The sequence below is a fragment of the Nipponia nippon genome, unplaced genomic scaffold, assembly GCF_047370975.1.
Source record: "Nipponia nippon isolate SJK-2023a ecotype South Korea unplaced genomic scaffold, ASM4737097v1 scaffold_9, whole genome shotgun sequence".
NCBI classification, from domain to species: domain Eukaryota; kingdom Metazoa; phylum Chordata; class Aves; order Pelecaniformes; family Threskiornithidae; genus Nipponia; species Nipponia nippon.
Window position 1 is genome coordinate 14,334,365 of NW_028262413.1, and position 22,707 is coordinate 14,357,071.

Here is a 22,707-nt window from a genome sequence, read left to right on the forward strand (position 1 = left end):
TCCATCATTCTTGCCACTTCTTTCTCATTTGCATCAAGGGATGTGAAAAGTGATAAATGCTGAGAGCAAAAACCCATGTGTTAGCAATGTGGTATTGCTGTCACAGGAGAAGGAAAACTCTGTTTAGAGAATGGATCTGAAATGTTAAGCAGCAAGTCCATATAAATCTATACCTGTTCAAAATGCGCTATCGTAAAGTCATTGCCACAGATGGCAGGGAGAATAATTTAAATACTGTATATATGCATATGAGTATGCTCATTTACATAGTTTTCTGAAGTAATAAATTCTTACAGCACTTCTAGTTCACTGGCTTTCTGTATTTGCAAGCAGATCAAAATAAACTAATATACTAGCCTCTGGACTGATTTAGAAGATAAAATTATGGCTTTTATTGAAATGATGAGAAAATAATCTAGGACAGACTAAAGAAGTAGTTAATTGTGGTGTGAAATGTCCTTGGCAAATGGTGAGTGCTTTTCATGTGTATTGAATGAATTTTCTTCATCTCTTCAGATCTTGTGATCAGTAACATCTGCTATTTAAATGTGACTTGTGAATATGGACTAAGTTTAAGCCAGTGGACACATTTTCCTTTGGTAGAAATATGACCCCTAGGAAATGCTTAGTATGCAGTTGCGCATCCTTCTACGTATGATTGCAATGGAGAGAACTGGTTTCCTGGATTACTGTAGTGATTTCCTACAGCCCGTTCTTCTCTCGATTGCCTAATGTTGGCATCACTGTTCCTGCCAACCCATACACCAAGAAATGACCCTGACAAGCTGACATGCAAACCCCTCAAGACAGGGGTGGACCTGCGCACCCGGCTGCTCCAGCGTTCTTGATGTTCTGGTCAGAAATGCTCAGTTGCTGAAAGGAGTCATTTTACAGCAGTTACCTGTCTGTGACCAAACGCGATGGGTAGATATGAACTGAAGGCACAGTTTATCTGGTTTAAGTACTCATTAAATTCAGTCTTGCTGTCTGCTTTTACCCCACTCAGGTGAGGCCATGGTGTTTCTCAGCATCCAGTAGCCTGATGCTGAGACCTTGCTGTGGCTACATGAGGATGCTGGTGAAAATGTGTGAGGTTAAGCCACGTGAGGCAAACTCCTGACTCAAGAGCTGAGCACACCTCTGCCTCAGGAAGTGCCTGGGCAAATCACTTAATTGGTTCTCAATGAATTTCTCTGTGAAAAGAGAGTAATAGCAGTCTTACAGGGATGCTGAGAGCTATAGCTAACTGCTATCTGCGAGATGGCAGCACGTCAAGGTTCTTGGCTGAATAGCTCTCTCTAAATACAGAGTATCATTAAGCAAGATCTTGCAATGAGTCTGAAAGCAGCAAATATATCAACTATGCATTACATCTCAGCTGTGTGGCTCTGAATGCATTAACTGTCTTAGTCCTTCCCTGAACCAGCCTGTCAGCAAGCAGGTTTCCGATTTTGGTGGCCCTTTTGAGTGACTATCATGGGGAATTGGTCTTGAAGTAAGGGTTTATCTCAGGACTGGCACAAGTCAACCCCTGCTTCTTTGAACAGTCTGCTTTTATTTATTGGCTTGCTGTAGGTTTTAAAAGATTGTCTGAAAAAATAAAAATAGAGAAGGAAATAAAGCGGTTGTGTGCTATGGAGAAGGTGTAGTTTGTGTAGCTCCCTGCAGATCAGAATAAATTCCTTTTCATGGCTATAGTGGAAAATACATGGAAAGAGGGATAGGAGAAGGGTTTTTTGCTTAATTTCCACTCAATGGAATATTGCGGATTGCAAGTTAGATAAGGAACTTAAACTTCTCTTGTTCATAATTCTTTTGGGTTTTCCATATCCTCCAGCAAAGTGTCATATGTTGCTCTGCCTCTGTAGTACTAGATGGGGAAGAGTGATGTTTTGTTCCCAGCTGCGTGTCAGTCTTTCCCTGTGAACTGCTCAAAGCGTTTAAGGCAAAATCCAGCAAACTGCGCACTTAGATCTTAATCTTCCTGTGCTTTTTTCTTTCGACTCTTTGTGAAATGGATGCTGCTCTTTTCTTTATTTGTACATTTAGGTTGTAAACTCTTTGAAATACATTTTTTTTCATTGTAATATGGATACATAGATACCTATTAAGTCTCCAACAATGGATCTTTGATTTCAATTGGGGTCTTTTAGAGCTACTGCAATGCAGATGATAATAACACTACATGTCGATGTACCCCCTATTACTTCTTGGAAGTTGATTACAGAGGCTACACAGCCCCACATGCTGTCAGGCTCTGACTTGTGCAGGGTCTCTCACCCTGTAATTTTTGTGACATTGGGAAATTTGAGAAATTAATTCCTGCACAGGTTATGATAAGGCAATGGATAAATCTTCCCAAAGGTTCTTCTAACATATACAGTCAGCTTACTAGGTATGTTTTAGTCTCTCTGCCACAGCACAAAAAGACGTGTTTGTAACATGCAGCAGATCTTGCTTCACATGTGAACCCATGTTGCAAGTTTGAACTGGGAACTTGGAGGAAAAACATGGGTGCCAGCTGCTACCCATATTCTGTGCTTGGGAATTATTGCTGGAGTAACCCAAGAATTCTGACTTTCATCTGCTTTTAAAAGGGATAGGGAATGTATTTTCTGTAACTTCTGTTGCAAGATGAAGTGTGCTACAAGGGTGCTTTGAATTGCCGTGCATATATAGAATTTCTTGCTTGACCTGCCATTGCTTTCACATACTTGACAAAGAGCTCAGCACCCTAATTCTGATTTTTACAGTTCACTGCTGTTTCATATAGACTGCTTCCCCTTCTCTCCTCATGTTTAGACTGACCCTTTCATTGGGTTATTGTGATCATTGTGAAAGAACAAATTATCTCTTGTCATTTTACATAGAAAGCTTTTAATTATAAATAAGTTACTGAATGGAAAATCCTGCAGAAGTAAAAAAATTAACTAGTTGTAGCTTTTATAAGAGGTTTTATTTGAAAAGTAATTGAAAAGAAAAAGGGATGATTCTACAGGTGTCATAAAGGGGCTTACTGTGACTTTTTAGTTCTCTGTGTCTGATGTGATGTGTCAGTGAAACAGAACTTGCCATCTTTATGGATATCCTACATTAGGTTGTTTGAGACAGATGCCTATAAAATTCTTGGTGCGTTGTATAAGTTTAAAGAACATAACTCATGTTGTTCTGGAACTTTTTTATTCTCTAGTTCCTTTGTTATAAACCAGTGTCATCTGTGGTTTCTTTGTGTGCATGCACGTGCCTTTTGATGGAGATGTGAATGTAGAGTCAAGCTCTTCCAAGGATGGAATTGAACCAAAGATTTAGCTGAAATAGGTGAATACTTGATGCCTAGAACGATGAGCAGTTACATTGCATAAAAGTAATATCAACAATAATTTTGCATTATTTAGTCTTGAACTAATATGCAGGGAGTTGGGCATATTGCTGGCAACTAAATGCAATTATGAACTCCGTTTGTCCGTAATTACAAAATATGGTTCAATGCTACTCACGTTGCTTCAAATTAGCCGTGCTGCAGGATATATGAGGCTTTTGCCTACTGAGACAGCATTTGAGCCCTTTTAATTGTACTTTTTAGAAACAAATTTTCTCATTGTTATTCACCAATACTCACAGTTACCCTATGCAAACTCATGAATGGATATGAATTCTCATGGCTCAGTGTGATATCCGTTGTTAGATTAACACCTGCTCTTTCTTCAGGGAAATCACAGAAATTGTATCTCTTGTGATTTGATATGAAATACATTTTCCTGAAAAATCTGCACATTAAGAGAAAAAGAAAAGATCCCTGCTATAACTAGTTATCAGATGCCTCATAAAATTTTTTAGTACCTCTTTTTTTTCATCAGGAAATTATTCTCTAAGGAAGTTATCAGTAAGTTAAACTACTCTAACTACTCGCATAGCAAAAGGAGACTAAACTTCTCCCAGAAAGTCTGAGTGGAGGGTGGTGGAGAGGTGGGTGTGCTGGGCTGTTGGTATCTGCAGAAGTGTTTCTAGAGACTCTAAGCCTGTGCCAGAATGGGCATGGATCCTTCCAGGTAGACATGGGTTGTTATCTGCTGGCAGGAGATGCGATAGGAGAGGTGGTGCATGGATGAGTGGGATGTGCATGTAGAATTGATGAGGTATAGGAGGGAGGTCCATCCAGGAATTTCAGATGTGTCCCTTCACCAAGTCCTTTGTGCTGGTATTAAATCTTGCCCTCCTTGAGTGCTGCAAGCACTTTTATGATAAATATGAAACAGATTGCTGCTGAGATGCTGAATTTCTTATCCTGGACCCAGCTGACATTTAGAAAACCAATTTAAAAGCATGTAAGTCAGAACAACCAGTCTCCTCGAGCTATGGGATAAGATCTTGGCTTCAACATCCTTGCGGTGGGACACAGCAAGAGCTCTCTGTGAAGGCACTAGTGGTTTTTTGGAAGACAGAGGCTTCGGCCCCTCTGGTCTCCACTAGGAACAGGGCAGTGGCCAGGTTCAGGGCTAGTTTCCTTGTACAGGAGGAGGTTTGGGGCTGTATACATGCCTGGTGTTTCACCATCATACAAAGCGTGATTTCCTTCCTTCGTGCAAGCTTTTTTCCCATTAAAGCATAGACTAAACCAGCCTTTATCACCAGTGATCTTATTTGAAGGGAAATATAACTGAGAAAAGAAGTGGGAGGGTTGTGTTTGTATTGTGAGCTTCAGTATGTGCAGATTAGGTGGTGCTGAGTTAGTCTAGTCTCATGTTGCTCCTTTTTTTATTAAAAAAAACCCAACAAACCAAACAAAAAAAAAAACAAACCAACAAAAAAAACCCAGCCAGAATCACCAACTGTACTTTTTACCTCTTCCTCTGGTGAAAAGTTATTATCCACATAAACAACCCCACTGAAATATGTTTGAGTACCCCTAGTTGTTTGTTACTTTTATTGGAATTTTTGGCTGATCTTCAGACTTTGTTACAGCTCTGTGAAGGAACAGGACAGGCTTCACAAAGCTGTAATCATAAAACTGAGTGTGGGGAGAAAAGGGATGTGGGGAAGTAACTGCAGTTTTCTCCTAATGGACTGTAGGTGGCCAGCAGCTCGAGTGTCTGCGTCTCAACATTTTTTTTTTTTTTTTTTTCATTTCACTGTTTACATAAATTGGGGTCTACAAATAACAATATTTCTGCAGAAGTAAAATCGACATTTTATACAAAATTTTGTTCCGGCATTTCCCCTATCTTCTGTTTATGATTGCACATGGTCACTTTGTTAAATGTGATATTCTCCAAACAGTTGCTGGTCTGTAGCTTGGATGCAATTTGAGATTTTTAAACTTGTGCTGTTTTGTTGCCTTTTATGAGTTTCTCTCTCATAAACAGCAGGTTCTAATTCCAGGTCTGCAGAGACATGCACTATTTGGCTGTGTAAATAAGTTAGTAGTAAATCTTATGAAGTCCACAAACTACTGTCTGTATGGACAACTCAAGGCTTGGATCATAAAGCTCTTGGAACCTTCCTGTGCCTCAGTTTCCTCTAAAACAGGCTTATCTACCCATGTGGTTGAGAGGTTAAGGTAAGCACTGGTTTCAAACGGTTTGAGATTCATTTACTGAGATAAATGAGTTACTATAAAAATAACACTGGTAAAATGAATTATACTTAGGAGGTTCACAAAAATCTTTCTAGGCATACAAGGTAATTCATTAGAAATATTCCATTACTAGGTAATTGTTTTAGCATTTAATTTTCAAATTGGTATTAAATTGCTTAGAGACATTTTTTTTCAGTTCTCCTAAATCCTCAGTTCACCCTATAATATTTGATACTCTGTTGTCATATTGTCATTGGAGACAATGCAGTCTAAAGCCTTGGACTACCTATATGGGAACAAACAGAATTCTTTGTTCTGGAATTGCTCTGAGCTTTAATCCTTCTTGCACCAGGGCTCCTTAAATATTAAAATGTAATATGAAGGGGTGGGTGTAGATTCTCCAAAGTCTTTCCTAGAGCTTCCAAAAGACAAAGCTTCAATCTTAAACAAAAAGGGATGCTTTTTCTGAAACCTAGCTGCAGTATCTGAACAGGGGGTCCATAAGGTTTCAGTCTGTGTTAGTCTGAAGAGAATGCAACTTGGTGCATTTTTCTCAATTTTTTTCTAAGTTTAAGTCCCTTGCAGTTAAAACAACGTGTAATTAAAATGACCCCCTGTTTTCATTAATTATTTCTGCTTTGGATTGTTACGAGGGAAGAAATCAAAGGGGATCTTGCTGCTACTTTATTTTAAGTAACTTTTGGCATGAGAAAACATGGCAGAGAGCATGGAACAAATACTTTTCCGCTTAATTGTGCACCAAAGTGCACAGGGAGAGGAATTTCCCCTACGAATGATTCATGCTCCACTTCGGGTGACAGCCTCCCTCTCCTGCAGTTCAGAATCTGAAAAGAAAACACATGACTTATTGCCTGACAGTCAAGGTTTGTATATGAATGGTCAAGAACAGGATCCAGCAGGATGCCAGCACTCTTGAAATAGGCTTTTGGGAGAATATAAGCACTTTTGGTACTTTGGCACTTGCATCATCACTGTCTTCTCTGGCTGTGTCTGATGAACTTCTGCTTCTGATGAAAATGTGCTTGTCCCGCTTCAAAAATAATTTCTGTCTGTGGATGCCAAGCAGATGGGCATGTCTCCTTGGACCTACAGCGAGTCTGGAAGTTTTTAGTGTGGTGTCCAACTCTATGCTACTGGGTGCTCCAGTACTTTTTTTTTGTGTGTGAGAGTTAGGGTGTGTTCTTTGCCAAAAAAAGGCAATATTAAATCTGTTATATGCTTAGTAATAAAATATCTAGCTGGATAGTACAGTGCAAATACTGAAAACTTATTTACAGCTAAACATGCTTCATTTTGTTATTTGCATTCACATATTCATTCACATTAGAATCCATGTTTTAAATTTTTGAGGAGTTGCAAATTGCTGAAAACATTCTGCTTTCAGACACTCTTTCCTGTGAAAAGCATTTGAGTTGATCTTTTTTTTTAATTTACCTTTCACTGTAAGATCATCCTCTCCAGCTGGTCTCTGCTCCTGAAGTCGTCTCAACTGATGCTCACACCACTGCTGGCGTAATTTCTTAATCTTGCTCCTCCAAGAGCAAACCCTCCCTTATCAGACTGTGGCATCCCCTTAGCACCTTTCCTGTGGGTGCCTCCTCAGGTGTGCCCCACTTCTGTTTGCAGAAACTAGGTGTCACTATGTCTTACAGCCAACAATATCAATGTCTTACCCCAGCTGGTATCCCTTCCAGCTGACAAGGAGGGAGGATCACATTAAGTCAGGTATAGTAAATGTTTCTGCAATCAAGGCTGCTGTTCTTTAAGTTTAGAAAAGCTCTGTAACAGTATAAAAATTAAACAAAACAATTAAGAAAAGCAAAAGTCCATCTATATTAAGGGCTTTTCTGTTAAAAAATTTAAAGTTTGACTTTTTTTTTTTTTAAAAACTTGATTATTTTGCATGGCTTTTAACTGTACCATGGGTGTCTTTATTAAAAAAAATAGAGAGATAAACTTGGCTAAAATATCCCTTTTCACTTCACATCAGATGCTGACTGACTTCACTTGTCATCGCAGTCACTGTGGTGCTGTCACTCCAATGGTGCAGTTTAAGGTTGCTTTTGTGGGCAACCACTGATCATGCAATTGAAGCACTGGACTTTGCTACTATATTTGCTCCTTTTTATATTTACTCTTATTTACTCCTCTGTCACAGAGGGGAAAAATCTTTCATTCTCTTTGGGTCTTTTTCCTAGGTGAAAAGTAGCGATAGTAATAGCTTGTTGCTCAGAAGCAACATGTGAACACAAAAATGTCCATGTTTCTGAAACAGTTGAGTGTTAATGTGTTGTGGACATAATGACTGATAAACAGAAAAATACTTAAGTTTGATCTAGGCTTAAAAGTTCTCCCAGTATAAAGCACTGGGAGTTAAAAAGCAACTGTTTATTTATGGCAGTAAGTGGCAGCATATGGGTAACAAATGATGCTGGTACTGTTAATTTGAATTAATATACCTTATGCCAGTGAAATAATTGTGTATGCAAACTAAAGAGGATTTAACAGAATGCCCAATAATACATCTTTTAAGTGTAGACAAACTATCATACTGTAAAGCTTATGTTGCTTTTGTGTTCTCTGTGCACATGGCTTAGCGTGGTCCTGGTCCATGACTGACTTGCTATCATGGTGTAAACAAAAAAACCAACCATGAGAAGCTTCAAGATGAATAATACACGTATTTGTGGGTACAAAATAAGGTAATTATGTTTGAGCTAGAAACTTCATTATGCTAATTTATTTCTGGAAGATGTTTCAGGTAAAGATAGAGCAACATTAAATTTTTCTATATATTCCTTTTCTAATCTCAAGTAGCAACAAGTATGGTAATTATTTTACAAAAATTAGGTATTCAAAGGAAGATTAATTGCATAAAGTCAAGTGTATATATAAGCTGATAATTTGCTTACACAAGGTGTAAGGTAGGGCAAATATTTGAATAATTACATTTGTCCAGAAGGCTGTGATTTTGTGAAGGAAGCACAGTTAGTGGCTCAGCCATGTGCGGTTCTTCCACCTGAGTGATGGTGTTTGTGTAAAGCATTTGCAGAGAGGCTTAGACAGTGCTGTGGATAAACAATAAAGTAGAGTTATTCCCTGTCGGGGATTTGGAGTCATAGCTCATTAAATTCTTTGGCATAGTACAAGTTGTTCTTTTATTGTGTGAGGTACAGGTAGTGCTTTGTTTTGGGCTGATTCATGTGACGCACACAGTTTATCCCAAGGTGCCTGATTGAAAATGCCTAGTCAAAACTGCAAGGTGTGCTGATGGTGCTTTTGAAGTTATTATGTAACATCAGAGCTTGCTGAATTATTCTGCCTTTTTTTTTCCTTGTATTGTGAATTATTGTCATTAAATAGATTGATGCATATAGTTGGATGAGATTTAATTTTATGTTTTAAATGCAGTTATTGTGTTCTGGCTTTTATGACAAACTACCAGATACTGGACTCCTTCCTAAACTCTACTCATCTTCCCTGGAGAGGTCTAACATGTTGATATCTATATTTTTACTGTATGTATTACATTTCCTGATATAAAACGTGTAAAAAAACCCCACAAAACAAAAAAAAAACCACCAAAAAAAAAACAAACCAAGAGAAAACACCAAATTACAAACAACCAAAAAAACCTTATACAATTGCCATAATGACTCCACAGGATGTGATCTGGTTCTACTGGCTTTGCAGGTTATTTATGAGCATGGTGAGAGTGCCTATGATCTGCCTCCTGGACTGGGAACTCGTTAAGTTTAACATGAAACACGTCGACAACATGCCTGCATAGGCTGGCTGCAGGCCCTGTCTCTAAGATAGCAAGGCTATATAGTTCTCCTGTTACAAAAGTTGATTTTTAGCTCCTATAGTATCTGCAAAGGGCATCTCAGTGTCTGAAGTTCTATGTGTGATCCAGTACATGTATGATGATTTAATGTTTAAGTTGGAGCTGAACAATTAATTTATTACATATGAAACCCCTAACTCTCTCAAACACCTGTGATATTTCTCAGGAGCATGATGATTTTAAATGTCACATGATATCAACATTTTGGTGCCTTCTGCACCACTATTCGCACCTTGGCATGAGGGTGTATAGAGAGGAATGCAGTGGGCTGTGTTTGGGGATGAAACCGTAGCAACTAGAATTGAAGTTTTGATCTCCTTTGTCTTAAATCGGTGCTGTCCACTCCATCAGGTGATATACTGAACCAACGAATACTGCAGCTAAGAAATTAAAAGGTCTGTGGATGGATATTAATTTGCATGCACTTTGCAAGTCTGAAGATCTTTCTTCTTTTTAGGGCCACGCTCAAAGATCAGGACCTAACTCAGAGTTCTTAGTGGCACAGAAGATGGCTGAATAAATGTTACCACATTATTTGATCTCTCAAGGAATTTACTGGACAAGATTGATACAGGCAGAGAGCCTTAGGACAAGCCCATTGCCTCCAGTGAAATCCTTTTAAGAAGCAAGGCTGTCGTATACAGAAACTTCTGAAATAGGGGATGTCTGTTCCAGCTTTGTATGCATTTGGTAATGACACGTGACAGTCCCTGGAAAGCATTTTTAGTAAAGTATGCACTCTTCATTCCTTGTGCTAGTGAGATTGTAAGGTAACAATAAATATTTTATTTTTGCATACTCTATTCCATTATTGTTTTTCAGCATTAACTTGAAGGGAACAGTCACAAGATGTTCTTAATTTTATATCAATTTTGTTTGAACTGCAAGCATTTTGATACAGAGATCATAAACTGTTAGGTGTCTGTGAGTGACTTGCATGGCTGTGTGCCGCCACACAGCTCTTCTAGGTGATGCTGAAATACAGATAGTGAACAGTTATGGCGATAATCACGGCACATGTCTGATAGGAGGGACAAGCTGGGGGAATTTCGTGAGTCAGGACCTGAGAGAATGGAAGAGTTTGAGAACTGGGTCAGACCAAAGGTTCTTCACATCCAATGGCAATAGTGGATGGCTAAATGTAAGAGTGGTGCAATTGCACATTGATACTTCCTTGGTATATTCTCCCATTTTTCCATCAATTCATTGCTCTGAGACTTCCTGAGCTAAAAATGGCAACTTTGTGTTTAATAGCCTTCATTAAGTTCTCTTCTGCTAATGTCTCTTACTTTTCTGAATTATGTCCAACTTGTTATCCATAGCAATGAGTTGGGTAGACTGAAAAATTATATATTTTTGAAACTATCTCAATAATTTTAATTTTCTCCATTACAAACTCAAACAAAATACATTTCCTCATATATACATGCAAACAGTAACTCCAAATTAGTTTCATAATTTTAACAATCAACTGTGTGGAGTGCATAACTGAAAAGTTATTTGCTTCAGGGTAAAAAACCCTAATTAAACTACTGGGAAAAGTCTCTGTAGAGATTATGACTTTATAAAAAACCTGGTTCCCTTGACCTGATCTGTGGAAGTCGGTGGAAATTATTGTCTTCATATAACTTTACTGTCATCTTTACAATCTATAAAGCCTGTTGGCTTTTCATCTTGCTGCTTGTCTTTTGAATATTTTGCAGGCATTATTTTTAAAAAGAAGATAATCAAAAGGTGACAAAATTAAAAAAAATAAAAAAAAAACTGGAATTTTTTTTTTTTAGGCAACCAAAGTACCCATTCCTAGAAAGTCTGAAGTAGCAAATATTTAATGCTAGAGCTTGGCTTTTCCTGGGCAGTCACTGCTTGAATAGAATCTGATAGGAAGTTATTTGTTGAAAGAAGGAATTGTTCTAGCAGCTGTTCTCTTGTCTGAGATGAAATGGGAGAAGTTCTCATATATATATATCTATACACACTATTGAATGAGCACAAAAAGAGGAGGGTAGTACTAGTTTTGTGTAATTTCTTAAAGTGGTGATAGAAATGGGTTTATGCAGTAATTATTGGAGCAAATTATCACCTGAGATAGTAGCAGGCCACTTTAAAATCAAAGGACCAAGAAACTTTATTCAAAAGAAAGAAATTTGACATTGCTTCAGACATTTTATAACTTATTCAGATTCCACTGGACTTCATGTATTTATTTCAAGTGGCTATGCTGAGGATGTCTTTTGTGCCCTAGGGATGAGTGGTGGGCTGAATCACTATCTGGATGAGCTTTTCCCTCTCGACTAACTTTAGAGGTATGTAAGCTGGCTGTCACTAAAGAGGATTTTTATTTCTTGCTGTAAGAATTTGATATCCTTATCAGAAGTCCTAAAATCTTCTGTTTAACAGTTTAAGTTCAGATAGACTTAGTTCACATTCTGGTTCCAGGTCACAAGTAAACAATAGGTTATCACCTCGATTTTTGATATTTAGTAAATAACCAATTTCCAGGCTAGAGAAAGTTGTAGATCCAGACCAACAAAGTAATCTGAAAGCTATTCTGCTCAGGGAACACTTGAGTAAGACCAGAACTGGTTGGATATTAGGAAAACCTGAATAAAGGGTTTATGACATGGATATTAGTTTCCATTCTTAGCTCTCATGGCATGAATGAATGAATTTGGAATGAATTTGGGCCCCTCACTACAAGAAGGACATCAACGTGCTGGAGCGTGTCCAGAGAAGGGCAACGAAGCTGGTGAAGGGTCTAGAGCACAAGACTTATGAGGAGTGGCTGAGGCAGCTGGGGTTGTTTAGCCTGGAGAAGAGGAGGCTGAGGGGAGACCTTCTCGCTCTGTGCAACTACCTGAAAGGAGGTTGTAGTGAGGTGGGGGTCGGTCTCTTCTCCCAGGTAGCAAGCAATAGGGCGAGAGGAAAAGGCCTCACGCTGCGCCAGGGGAAGTTTAGGTTAGATATTAGGAAAAACTTCTTCACCGAAAGGGTGGTCAAGCATTGGAACAGGCTGCCCAGGGAAGTGGTTGAGTCTCCATCCCTGGAGTTATTTAAAGAATGGATAGATGTGGTGCTCGAGGACATGGTATAGTGAAGACTTGGCAGAGATAGGTTAACGGTTGGACTCGATGATCTTAAGGGTCTTTTCCAACCTTAACAATTCTATGATTTTATGATTCTATGAATGATGCTTGTGCCTTTGCTTTATTGTATGAAATAATCCAGCACTCTTGTTTCTCTCCACCATTTCTGCTACTTTGAAATAGCACTGTATCTCCATTGTTTGTATGATCACCAACAGGATGTTTCAGGTTCTCTCACTCTTGTGGTGATTCCGACTCTGAACTCTGCCACTGTCACCTGTTTCTGGTTAAATCTAAGGTGCTTTTTTTGTGAGTCTTTATTAGCAGGTTGATATGATGCTCCTCAATTCCCAAATACCAGAAAAACCCTAAAGCTTACTAGCTGAGTTTATAGAGAACAGTTTATACATAACTGCTATTGGCAGATCTAGTGTTGACAGATCACTCTTTAATTCAGATGTTTTATCTAACATAAAAAACCATCAAAAGTTATATCTAAAATAAGAGAAAACAGCAGTAAAGCCATAAGAAGAATAATGCAGCTTTCCTAAGGAATGCTACTTCAAACAAAAGATTTAAACATTTGGAGTGAAGTAGACATAGCTATATATATATATATATAATATATATATATATATATATATCTGTGGACAAATGCTTTTGTTCTGACATTGGAAACCAGTTTCTGATTATTTCAGGGTGTTACTATTTCTGTCATATTGTTAAGTGATTAATTAACTGACAGAAAATTGTCTACTCTCTCTTCATCTTTTCATAATTTTAAATGCTTGGATGAAGCTGATTCAAACCCTTTTATTAAGGCTTTTTCTTCAGAGTTATTGAGAAAGACTAAACCCCATACATTGCTTTCCACCAGCAGCTTTGTTCGAAATTGCAGTTCTAGTTCTAGATGTAGATAGCAATAACAGTAACAGTCTATTGAAGAGGCAAATATAAAATCCAGCATTATTTTTGTGTCCTGGATTGATGATATTTTGTACATAATATAATTTAGAGCGTGTATCGTCATTTAAACTGCAGATCACACATGCAAGCTACTTAACACTTGATTGGTTTCTTTGAGATCAATTGAAAGAGTAAAATGGAACAAATAATTGCATTTTGGGTCAAGAGAGTGGCAGAATGAAGTTGCCTGTACTGCTCAAGGATATAGCAACTTGAGCATCAATAATACATAACATGCAGCTATATGAATAAATCTTTTTGGTATTCAATTCAGTGGCTCCTCATCCTTAGAAGATTAGTTTTGTAAACGCGTTCTGCAGTGGTGTGGAAATTATTACCTTTGGAGAAGTATAATACATTTACTGGAGAACTACTTGGAAGGTTCAACAGGATGCTCCTCAGTAATATATGAGAAGCACTGATCTTGGATAAATGCACCAGGGCCAGTTATCATGACTGACAAACAGTAGGGTAAAATGAATACAAATTGCAAAGGAGTCCATTACTCTAATAGAGCCAGTTCATGGATCCAGTCGAATTGTGCAATAACAGGACAAAGTACCTTATTTCTTCTTCTGGTGCATGTTCATCTGAACAATAAAAAGATGGGAGTGAATTTACACTTTATTGCTATAATATTGATATAAGCTGCTAAAACATTTTCTTTATATGTTATTAAAGGATTCAAAGCATGTTTTCTGAGATTTTTTTGTATGAAAGGATCTCTTAATGAATCACTTCTGAGGATATAATCAATCATTTCTGAAAAATCAGTATATATAGTGGCCATATTACTGTGTGGGGATGGAACTGTAATCTCTCCCAGGCACAAATAAATCATGATCAGTACTCTTAATAAAACTGGATTGTACTTGGCAATGCCTCCTAAGATAGGGGTCTCAATTACTCTTGCTGCTTAATATTGATATTTTGCGGTAACCATGATGGTCTGATGGTAAATGAGGCAAGGCTGTAGTGAGAGGTAATAAATGAAGAATGGCTTGTGTCACTTGTTAAAATTGTGGAGATGCCTGTACTGAGTTGGAGTAAGGGTTGTTCTGCCCCATGGCTTGCTTGTGGCAGTAGCCAGCAGTGAAAGCTTAGGGAGCAGGTGAATAAGAAGAAATTTCCTCCTCATATGCTCTCTGCCTCTAACCATTTCCAACTCGAGGACTTCCTAAGCTGGATGTGGATTCAATAATTTGGTCATGCTGTTAGACAGCAAAGAAATTACCCTCCCCACAAACTTTACCTCTCTGTACTACTTGGCTGCAGTAGGTGCTGAACCTGCATGTTAACCATTGAAGTTCAAGTCACTTAAAATTAGGGATGATTGAAAATGTTTGGCAAACATTTGTTCTGTTAGGATTTGTCATCATCAAAATGAGGGCATTGCTGTATATTGCCTTTGATTAAATTCTTATCTGGGTGATTGGCAGCTCATGCAGGATGCTCGTGTTGAACGTAACTCCAGCCCTTTGGTGTCCCAACGTTTGGGGCTTCCACAACTGCCTGGATCTGATTCTGAGAAACCCTCCTGTTGTTCCAGGCTCCCTGGCCTTGGGACAGCCATCAGCTGGGATATCCAAGACTCCAGCTCTGTTTTCAGAAGTGGTTTGGAAATGTGGAAATATACTGTTTTCTAAACTAGTTTAGAAACCGGATTTTTTTTCTTTGAGATGCTGTAGCTCTCTCCTTGTCACGGTTCTTGCTTGCAAGCTACAGCGATAACAGATAAGAAATATTTTATTGGCTATGCTGTAGTGACGAACAGACTTCCGTGTGGGTGTAAAAGTAGTCGTAGGGACTTAGGCTTCAAGGTAACTGGTATATAACAATAATGTAGCTTTGTAGTATAGTGGCTGCTTGCGTTACTCCTTTCCTTAATCCTTCAGAGATTGTCTTTTGTCTGTTATGACCCCAATGCTTTGTCTCCTCTTATTCTGAGCACTTAATGCTGAAAGTCCCAGCCCTGCTCTTCCACCCCAAAATTCAGGACACACCTTTTCTCATGCTGCTTATCTAGGGGATTGTAATTCCTATGTATTATTTAATAACTTTTCTACTGATAAGATACATTTTTTGGAAGATCATAGAGCGTTCATAGTACACTGGTGGAAAATATAGACTGAAATGCCAAACATCCTTAAAAATATATACCTTTGAACACAATGTGATAAAGAATTCCCAACACACCGTTCTATGCAACCTGATGATGCCAGGAGCACTGAAAGAGTCTTCTGGAAGGGTTAGTCAGAGTAGATCCAAAGTATGTGAAAATATTTTGCAAGTAGTATTGCAAAACACAACAATCTGATTTATGACTAAGAGGAAATTAAAGTGATATACCATAACGAATTATTTTTGGTTTTGACTTAGAAATATCATAACTGTCATAAAGCAAAATTGTCTTTTGATTGTAGCAATATGCATTGAAATAACTTGTAGGAAAGTTAATCTTCTGAAGCTTATGAAACATTTTTTGTACCAAGGATACACTGCTAAAGGGTTTGGTGTTTTTTTGTTTTTTGGGTTTTTTTCCATCTAAAATATTTAATTTTAAGAGTGAAGTGAAACTACAAATTGCACAGATGTTCTGGTGAGGTGTTCCTCCATAGGATGAACAGGAGGGCAGGCAGTCTGGCTGATAGCCTGTCTACATGTTCACTGCAAATATTTGTATCTGGGGACTCCTTGATGTTTCTTTATCTTTGTGTCAGGGAGTGAGCAGTGGAAAAGACAAGACTACCTCATGTTGAAGAGACTGGTCCTTGCACTGGTTTTACCATAGGTTTCCTCCGTGACTGTGGCAAGTTACCTCAGCCTGTTGACTTTGGGATGCGCCTACTGGTAAGTCTCATAGCACCTTTCTATAAATATTTTTGTTCTTTTGAGGACAAGACAGAACATCCCAGAAAAAGCGGAACAGTAGATGTAACAGCTTATATTAGAAGTTGTAGAAACACGAAGCTCATCCCCTCAGCAGCCTTTGCTGCTGTCTGACACCTGGCCTGATGACAGAGGTAAAGTTTTAAATATTCCATTTTGTGCATCATTGGCCAAATCAGAATTGACTGATTTATATTCAACATGAAAATTGGATTTCAAAGTACCTTTAAGAGTGTTGCAAGAAGGCAGCTGGCCTAACGAGAAGATTATTTTTGTGATATCAATGCATAATGTAGCTAATGAATTAAATTTAACCACCTAAGGTTAAATCTGTTCACGATGTATAAAAATGCACATGAAAATGAGTTTTTTATTAAAAATATCATAACTCTAATTTTTTACTTCAGCCAGAACATATGTTGCATAAATACATCATATGTACAGTTGTAAGGTGAATGCTATTACACTGCACACATTTAATCTAAATAACAAAATAAACATTTAATTATTTTCACATTTCTGTCATAAACGGTGGCTTTTCATACTGCATCTATGTCAGGAATCATATGAACAATGATACCCAATACAGGTACATTATTCACCTGTTCAGGCAGGTGGGGAATTATGTCATATTAATTTGAATGGTTTTTAATTCTAGTATTTTCTCAGATCTGTTACTTGAATGGAAAAATAATTTTCTTAGGTTGACAGTAAGTTTAATTTTAGAATAATTTGTAATTTTGTTTTAGTGATTCATTAAAATGCTATTTTGTTTCTGGCTTGTCTTCACTTAACAAAAATTCTCTCATATTGCTTTATTTATAACAATGAAGTGTAACTTAAACCAAACTATTTCGATCTATGAATTCTCTATGCAGGAGGTAAGGTGATTGGTTAGTCACTGAGCTGTTAACATTTGAACGTGCACTGGCATTTTTCAACAAACTTTTCCTGAAGCGTTCTTCGTTGATTTATTTTTCTAAACAAAAAAGTTGAAGATTAAAGTGGGGCAGTGGGATTGAAATGATAGACAGTGGAATGAATCATTCTGGGCTATCACGTAAATGATCCTTGTATTAAAAATGGATTTACTCATTGAACTGTAACAGCTTCTTTCAAAAGCCTTTCCAATCTATCAAATTAATAAAATTGTGCCTTTTAAAAAGTGGTGATATATTAATGTTAAAAGAAATTGCATATATCAAAAAAACCCAGGAAGAATCAGCAGGCTTTTTGGATGTACATATATTTTTGTTGTAACAAATCACAGTCCCTTCTAGACTTTTAAGCTTGTGGGTTGTGTGTGATTACCCTCGTGCTATATCTGGTTCAGAGAATCCTATGGCGTCCATCACTGTCACATCTAAGTTGTTCCTCAGTAAACAGCATGCCCATATTGCTGCCTTTGTACCCTGACAGATACACACGATGATATAAATACAACTGTGATATGTGACTTGGGCTGGAGTAATTAATTTTTTTTTTTCAATTAGCAGAGTGGCAAGCATCATCCTTGCAAGAAGTACTTGTAGGAAGCTTTGAACCTGTGTTCCTCCCAGATGTGGGTTCCTTACCACAGGAGGTAATGAGACAGAGTGTGGGCTTGCTGCAGAGTCCCTTTTCACCAGAATATATAATCAAATATTTACATGTGAATGTTGATCATAAAGGGCACATCAGGTAAACTCAGCAACTGATTTCTGGTTGTCCTCATTTACCTGTGAGTATTTTGAGCATTGACTAAGTTATGGACTGGATTGACTTGGTGGCGAGGTCATCTGGGTTTTTCAAAGCTGTACTGGGGTCTGAGGACTTATTCTCATTTCATGACTTAAGTTAAAACCTTGGCTCGTATTCCTGAATATTAGAATATCTCTAATTTTACAGGAATCTGAGAACCTCCCTCTACAGTGCAGCATTTCTTTTGCCTTGTTATTAGAGTTGTAAACTTGAATAAGCTAAAGTATTAAAGTTGTAGGTTTAGGTGTCCTGAGTTCTCTTTGGCTTCAGTGCAGCACTCGCCAGTTTGGATGTTGACACATCTGCCTCAAGTCAGATATTTATATGTTTGTGCATGTGTATGTCTATGATTATGGTGCAACTGTGTATTACATTTCTATTGATTGTTCTTGCATAGAATTAGGGAAATATTGGTTTAGTCTATCAGCTTTTGTAACCTTTACCTGGTATGTCTCATGTGTCCAACAGTAAAGGCTTCTGGAAATGATGGGGAGCAGTGTATCAAACAGGAAAAAGTCTGCAGGTAAGCTGAATGGTGACAGCCAGCACCAGCTTTTGGCACTGGGTTCAGACAGCGTAACCCACATCTGCAGACTTGGCTTAGAGTCAATCTTCATTTTAGGTACCATCTCTCATCTCTGAACAGTGATGGACCATCGTGTACCTTCTCCTCTTGCATCCTTATTCTTTGAGTGTCAGAAATGCAATGGGATAATGGCAGCATGTCATTAAATCTCTCACTTTCTGCCTGTGTTTCAGGGGTGGTAAATTAAATGTATTAAAAGCAATTCAGGCCATTGTGTTTTCCTGGCAAGCCACGATAACTGTCAGAGAGGCAGGAATTAGGCTTGTCTGGATACAGAAGAACAGAAATGTTTCTGGTGAAACAGAATACATAGGAGTTGAAGCTAAAGCATGCTAACAGGGTTGGCTGTAATGAGATGACATGTCTTATAACCACCAACAATTATATTCCCATTACTAAAATACACGTAGGGAATGAAGACAATTATACTGCAATAGCTGTGGGGCTATGAACACGTTACAGGGTATACCCAAGAATCAGACACGTATTTTATATGGTGACATCTGTACTTGAGCTCTCACACTGGCACATATCAGGAATATTTTTTCTGGAATCAGCAGAGTTAGAGGAATTGGAAGTTGAGAGAGAAAAGCAGGGCAACTGAATTATTTTTTCTTTGTAAGAGAATGCAGGATGAAAGCATTCTTTTGCTAACAATCAGCATCTTTAGCAAATTAATTTTTACTAAAATGTATTTTGCTGCAATAAGCACTGTCACATGGATTCCTGTTTTTTAGCAGCTATATGATTTTCCTTCCCATGTGATGTATACAAATCAAAATACAAGCATGTATACCCACTCAGCCTGAGACCAGTTCCGGTAGGGGTATGCTGGACCCCGCCCAGAGGTGCGGTGCAATATGACCTAATATTTTCTGGTGCTTTCCCTTCTCTTGGCCGTCATCTGTGGTTTCTTATAGTATGCTTTTTAGCACAGGAAGTATATTTTCATTCTGTGGTTGTGAAGCTTATAGCATAATGAAGTCATGGTGTGTGACTTCAGATGCGAATAACTTAATAATTGATGACTGCTCGACAGCGAGATTCGTCCAGTTATGCAGTTGAATGAGAAAGCTTGTGCACACAGAGGAAATTGCTGTCTTGGAGGATGTCCTGGAATGCAGTGTCCTTGGCAGAACATTGGGCTACCAGGTCAGAGCATATGGCAATTTTTTTAATGTATAGAATATTTGCAGTGGAGAGTGTCATTCCCTCACTTTGAATATTTCTGCAGGAACACATTGCAGGAAATAGAAATGTTTCTTTGTTACATTTTCTACTCTTAAGTCAGTCAAGATGTTTTATAAATTGTTCCAGATTAATTTAAAAATAATAATAATTTCAAGTGAAATTCAAACAATTCTTGATATTCAAACAATTTTCCTCAGCCTCAGTGACAGAATAGTGACCTATAATATTTGGATATGAAGAATTGTTTTCCTAGAGGGTGCTCCTGCAAGCTTTTAAGATGTGATCAAACCTATTTGTGTTGTATCTTATATATAAACAGTTGTGTGGTACACTTTGTTTCTGTGTTTCATTCCACTGTGAGGAGAAAGATAATCATTGTTGCTGTCAAGGAGCTATTTCCTGGAAAGTTTTCATGCTAACACAACAATACAAGCAAACATCCATTGTTGGCTTCCCAGCTGGCTCTTTCTAGAACCTTTGGCAATCATTTTCAAGGGGAATATTGGAGAAGATTTGGGTACTTGTCTCATAATGTGCTGGGGAGCTTTTTTTTTTTTCATTAAAAATTGTTTATTTATATGCTTTATTTATTTATCATTATGTATTTTAGAAGACTGTTATCCTTGAGTTGCCTCTTAACCAGCTGAACTCTGCGAAATTCTTGTTCACCTGGACTCCAGCCCCATGGGTATCTATTGTAGGGACAAGTGCTCATTTCTCTACTCTTGCAGATAAAAACATTCATTGTATGCTTGTGATAATTCTCCTGTCTGAGTTGTCCTCCTGAAATATCTCCAGATAGTTCTTCCAGGTCTTCATCTTTGTGTAGTTGCACGGAGGTCATAAATGAGCTTCACCTGGAGGATGAACGCAAGAGTTGGGGCTGGACTCTTGTGCTTAAATATCAGTGTTGCCCACGTGGCCTTCAGCAGGACATCTCCCTCTGAGAAATTATGTACTCTCCTCAAAGAGGCATTTTGATCACTACCTAATATTAAGAAAATGTACAGGAAAAGAGCTTTCAAAAGGTACTTTATTCCACTTAAGCTGTACAATAAAGTGCACTTTTTCATGTGATGGTTGTTTACTGTTAGCATCAGCAAAGTTTAATTTCTAATTAACCTGTATATCAAGAGATTTCTCCTTATCTCTCAGAAGATATGTATTCAGACCACCAATTCATCTGTTCTAGTGAAGGGTATGCAAGTGTGTATGCAAAATAGTCAAGCCTCTGACTCTTATTAAATTTCCAGTACAGGCTTTGGTGTTACAAGCTTTTGATCAGATACAATATTTTCTCAAACTCAATCTAGTCTCCCTAGGTGGCAGCTTTTTCTTTACTTTTTTTTTTCCTCTTCTTATTTTATCAGGCAGTTTTCTCATCAATTTTCTCCTTTCTCTTTCTCCCTACAGGAGCTCAGACATGGAGCAGTTTTGATGCAGTTATGTTCTTAAAAACAGAGCTGGAAAAGTGGTGGTGCCAGACAAGGCAATTTGGTCTGTCCTGGAGCTCAGCCTGAAGCAGCTCTGTCCCTGCTGCCTCTCAGTAAGGCAGAAAACATGCATGCGCTGACTAGATGTTTTGGAGATGCAAAGCCTTTCCACCTCCCTCCTCCCCTCCCAGAGATGTCTTCAAAATGTTGTTTTGTACCTATACTGCCATATCATATTTAGCTTAAGTGCACAGTCTCACAAGGAGGATGGGATTTGGCACAATGTGTGGTTTTTTGTTGTTGTTGTTTGTTTGTTTTTATTCAACGTAATTCTGCAAGTAGCCTGCTGTGGTGTTTGATCAAACTGGTCCTTCTGAACCAGGTGTTCAAAGGTCCTCATGCAACTAGAGGGACAAGCAGATGGGTAGATGGACAAGCTGAGTGCCTAGCTGCCATGGAAACTGATTGAAATCAGGAAATAAATTAAAGCTGAAAAAAGTGTTATTGCTTTAGGAAACTAAATGCTTCTCTGCACCTTTTCATTCTCTATAGCTTCTTCCATCTTAAGACATGCAGATATTTTTTTTTTTTAATTTGTTACCATGTATCAGCTTAATGAAAAGTTCTAAGTTAACCTGAATTACCTTGCATTAGCTACAGACAAAGTGTATGGATAAATGTAGAAATTCAACTGCTTTCTGAGAAGTTGTTCTTGCACAATGACCTACCTTTATGTCTGAATTCTTGGAAAATTTATCCTTGAGGGCTGACTTTTCAAATGAACCTGGAAAAAGCTCATTGTCAGGGAGGGAAACTGGGCATCTGTGTCCTCTTAATGCCATAGCTAGTCAGTCTGGAGAACAATTTTGGATAAACAGGAATTTTCTATTTCTGCTGATTTAAAATAATAAAGAATATACTCAGTAGTGATAATAATGGGCTGTAAGTAGGCAATATTTGTTTTATTAACTGTCTGGATTCGGTGTTGGAACATATGGAACACAGGCTGGGCTTCATCCACCTTACAGCTCCTGTCTGATCTCCCTGGTCTGTGGCTGGGGGAGATGCCGCTGCTGTGGGATGCAGTTCTCCAGATGTGGGATCTGTTTTACATTCCAGCCATCGCTGCCCTGTCCCTTTGGTGTTCACTCTGTCTCTGGGCTCATGCTGCTCAGACCTGGAGAATGGGAATCTGGAACAGCAGCTGCATGGTCTAAAGCATCTGTTTAACCTCTTGCAGGTAGATTAATAAATCTACTGGCATATATTTCTATTTCAGGAGAGCATTTTTAGATCAGGCCAGGAGGTGGAATGTTTGAAAGGCCCTGAAGGTGCTAAAGGGCTGCATTCAGGTGTAATTCAGTGCCAATCAA

At 38.2% G+C, this 22,707-nt stretch overlaps 1 long non-coding RNA gene across 2 annotated transcripts in view; it reads left to right on the top strand.

The window, feature by feature from the left end:
- The window catches only part of LOC148050109 (uncharacterized), a 31,038-nt gene extending 8,998 nt beyond the window's left edge, over window positions 1-22,040 (top strand). Inside the window, exons 2-6 of one of the 2 annotated variants that reach the window (XR_015701546.1) lie at window positions 16,216-16,345; window positions 17,878-17,966; window positions 18,593-18,647; window positions 19,750-19,862; window positions 21,315-22,040. This is a non-coding gene — a long non-coding RNA (uncharacterized LOC148050109). Of the gene's footprint in view, window positions 1-16,215; window positions 16,346-17,877; window positions 17,967-18,592; window positions 18,648-19,749; window positions 19,863-20,511; window positions 20,908-21,314 lie in introns of those variants that run through there. The other variant, XR_015701547.1, reaches the window with a different exon arrangement.
- Window positions 22,041-22,707: the final 667 nt, after the last annotated feature.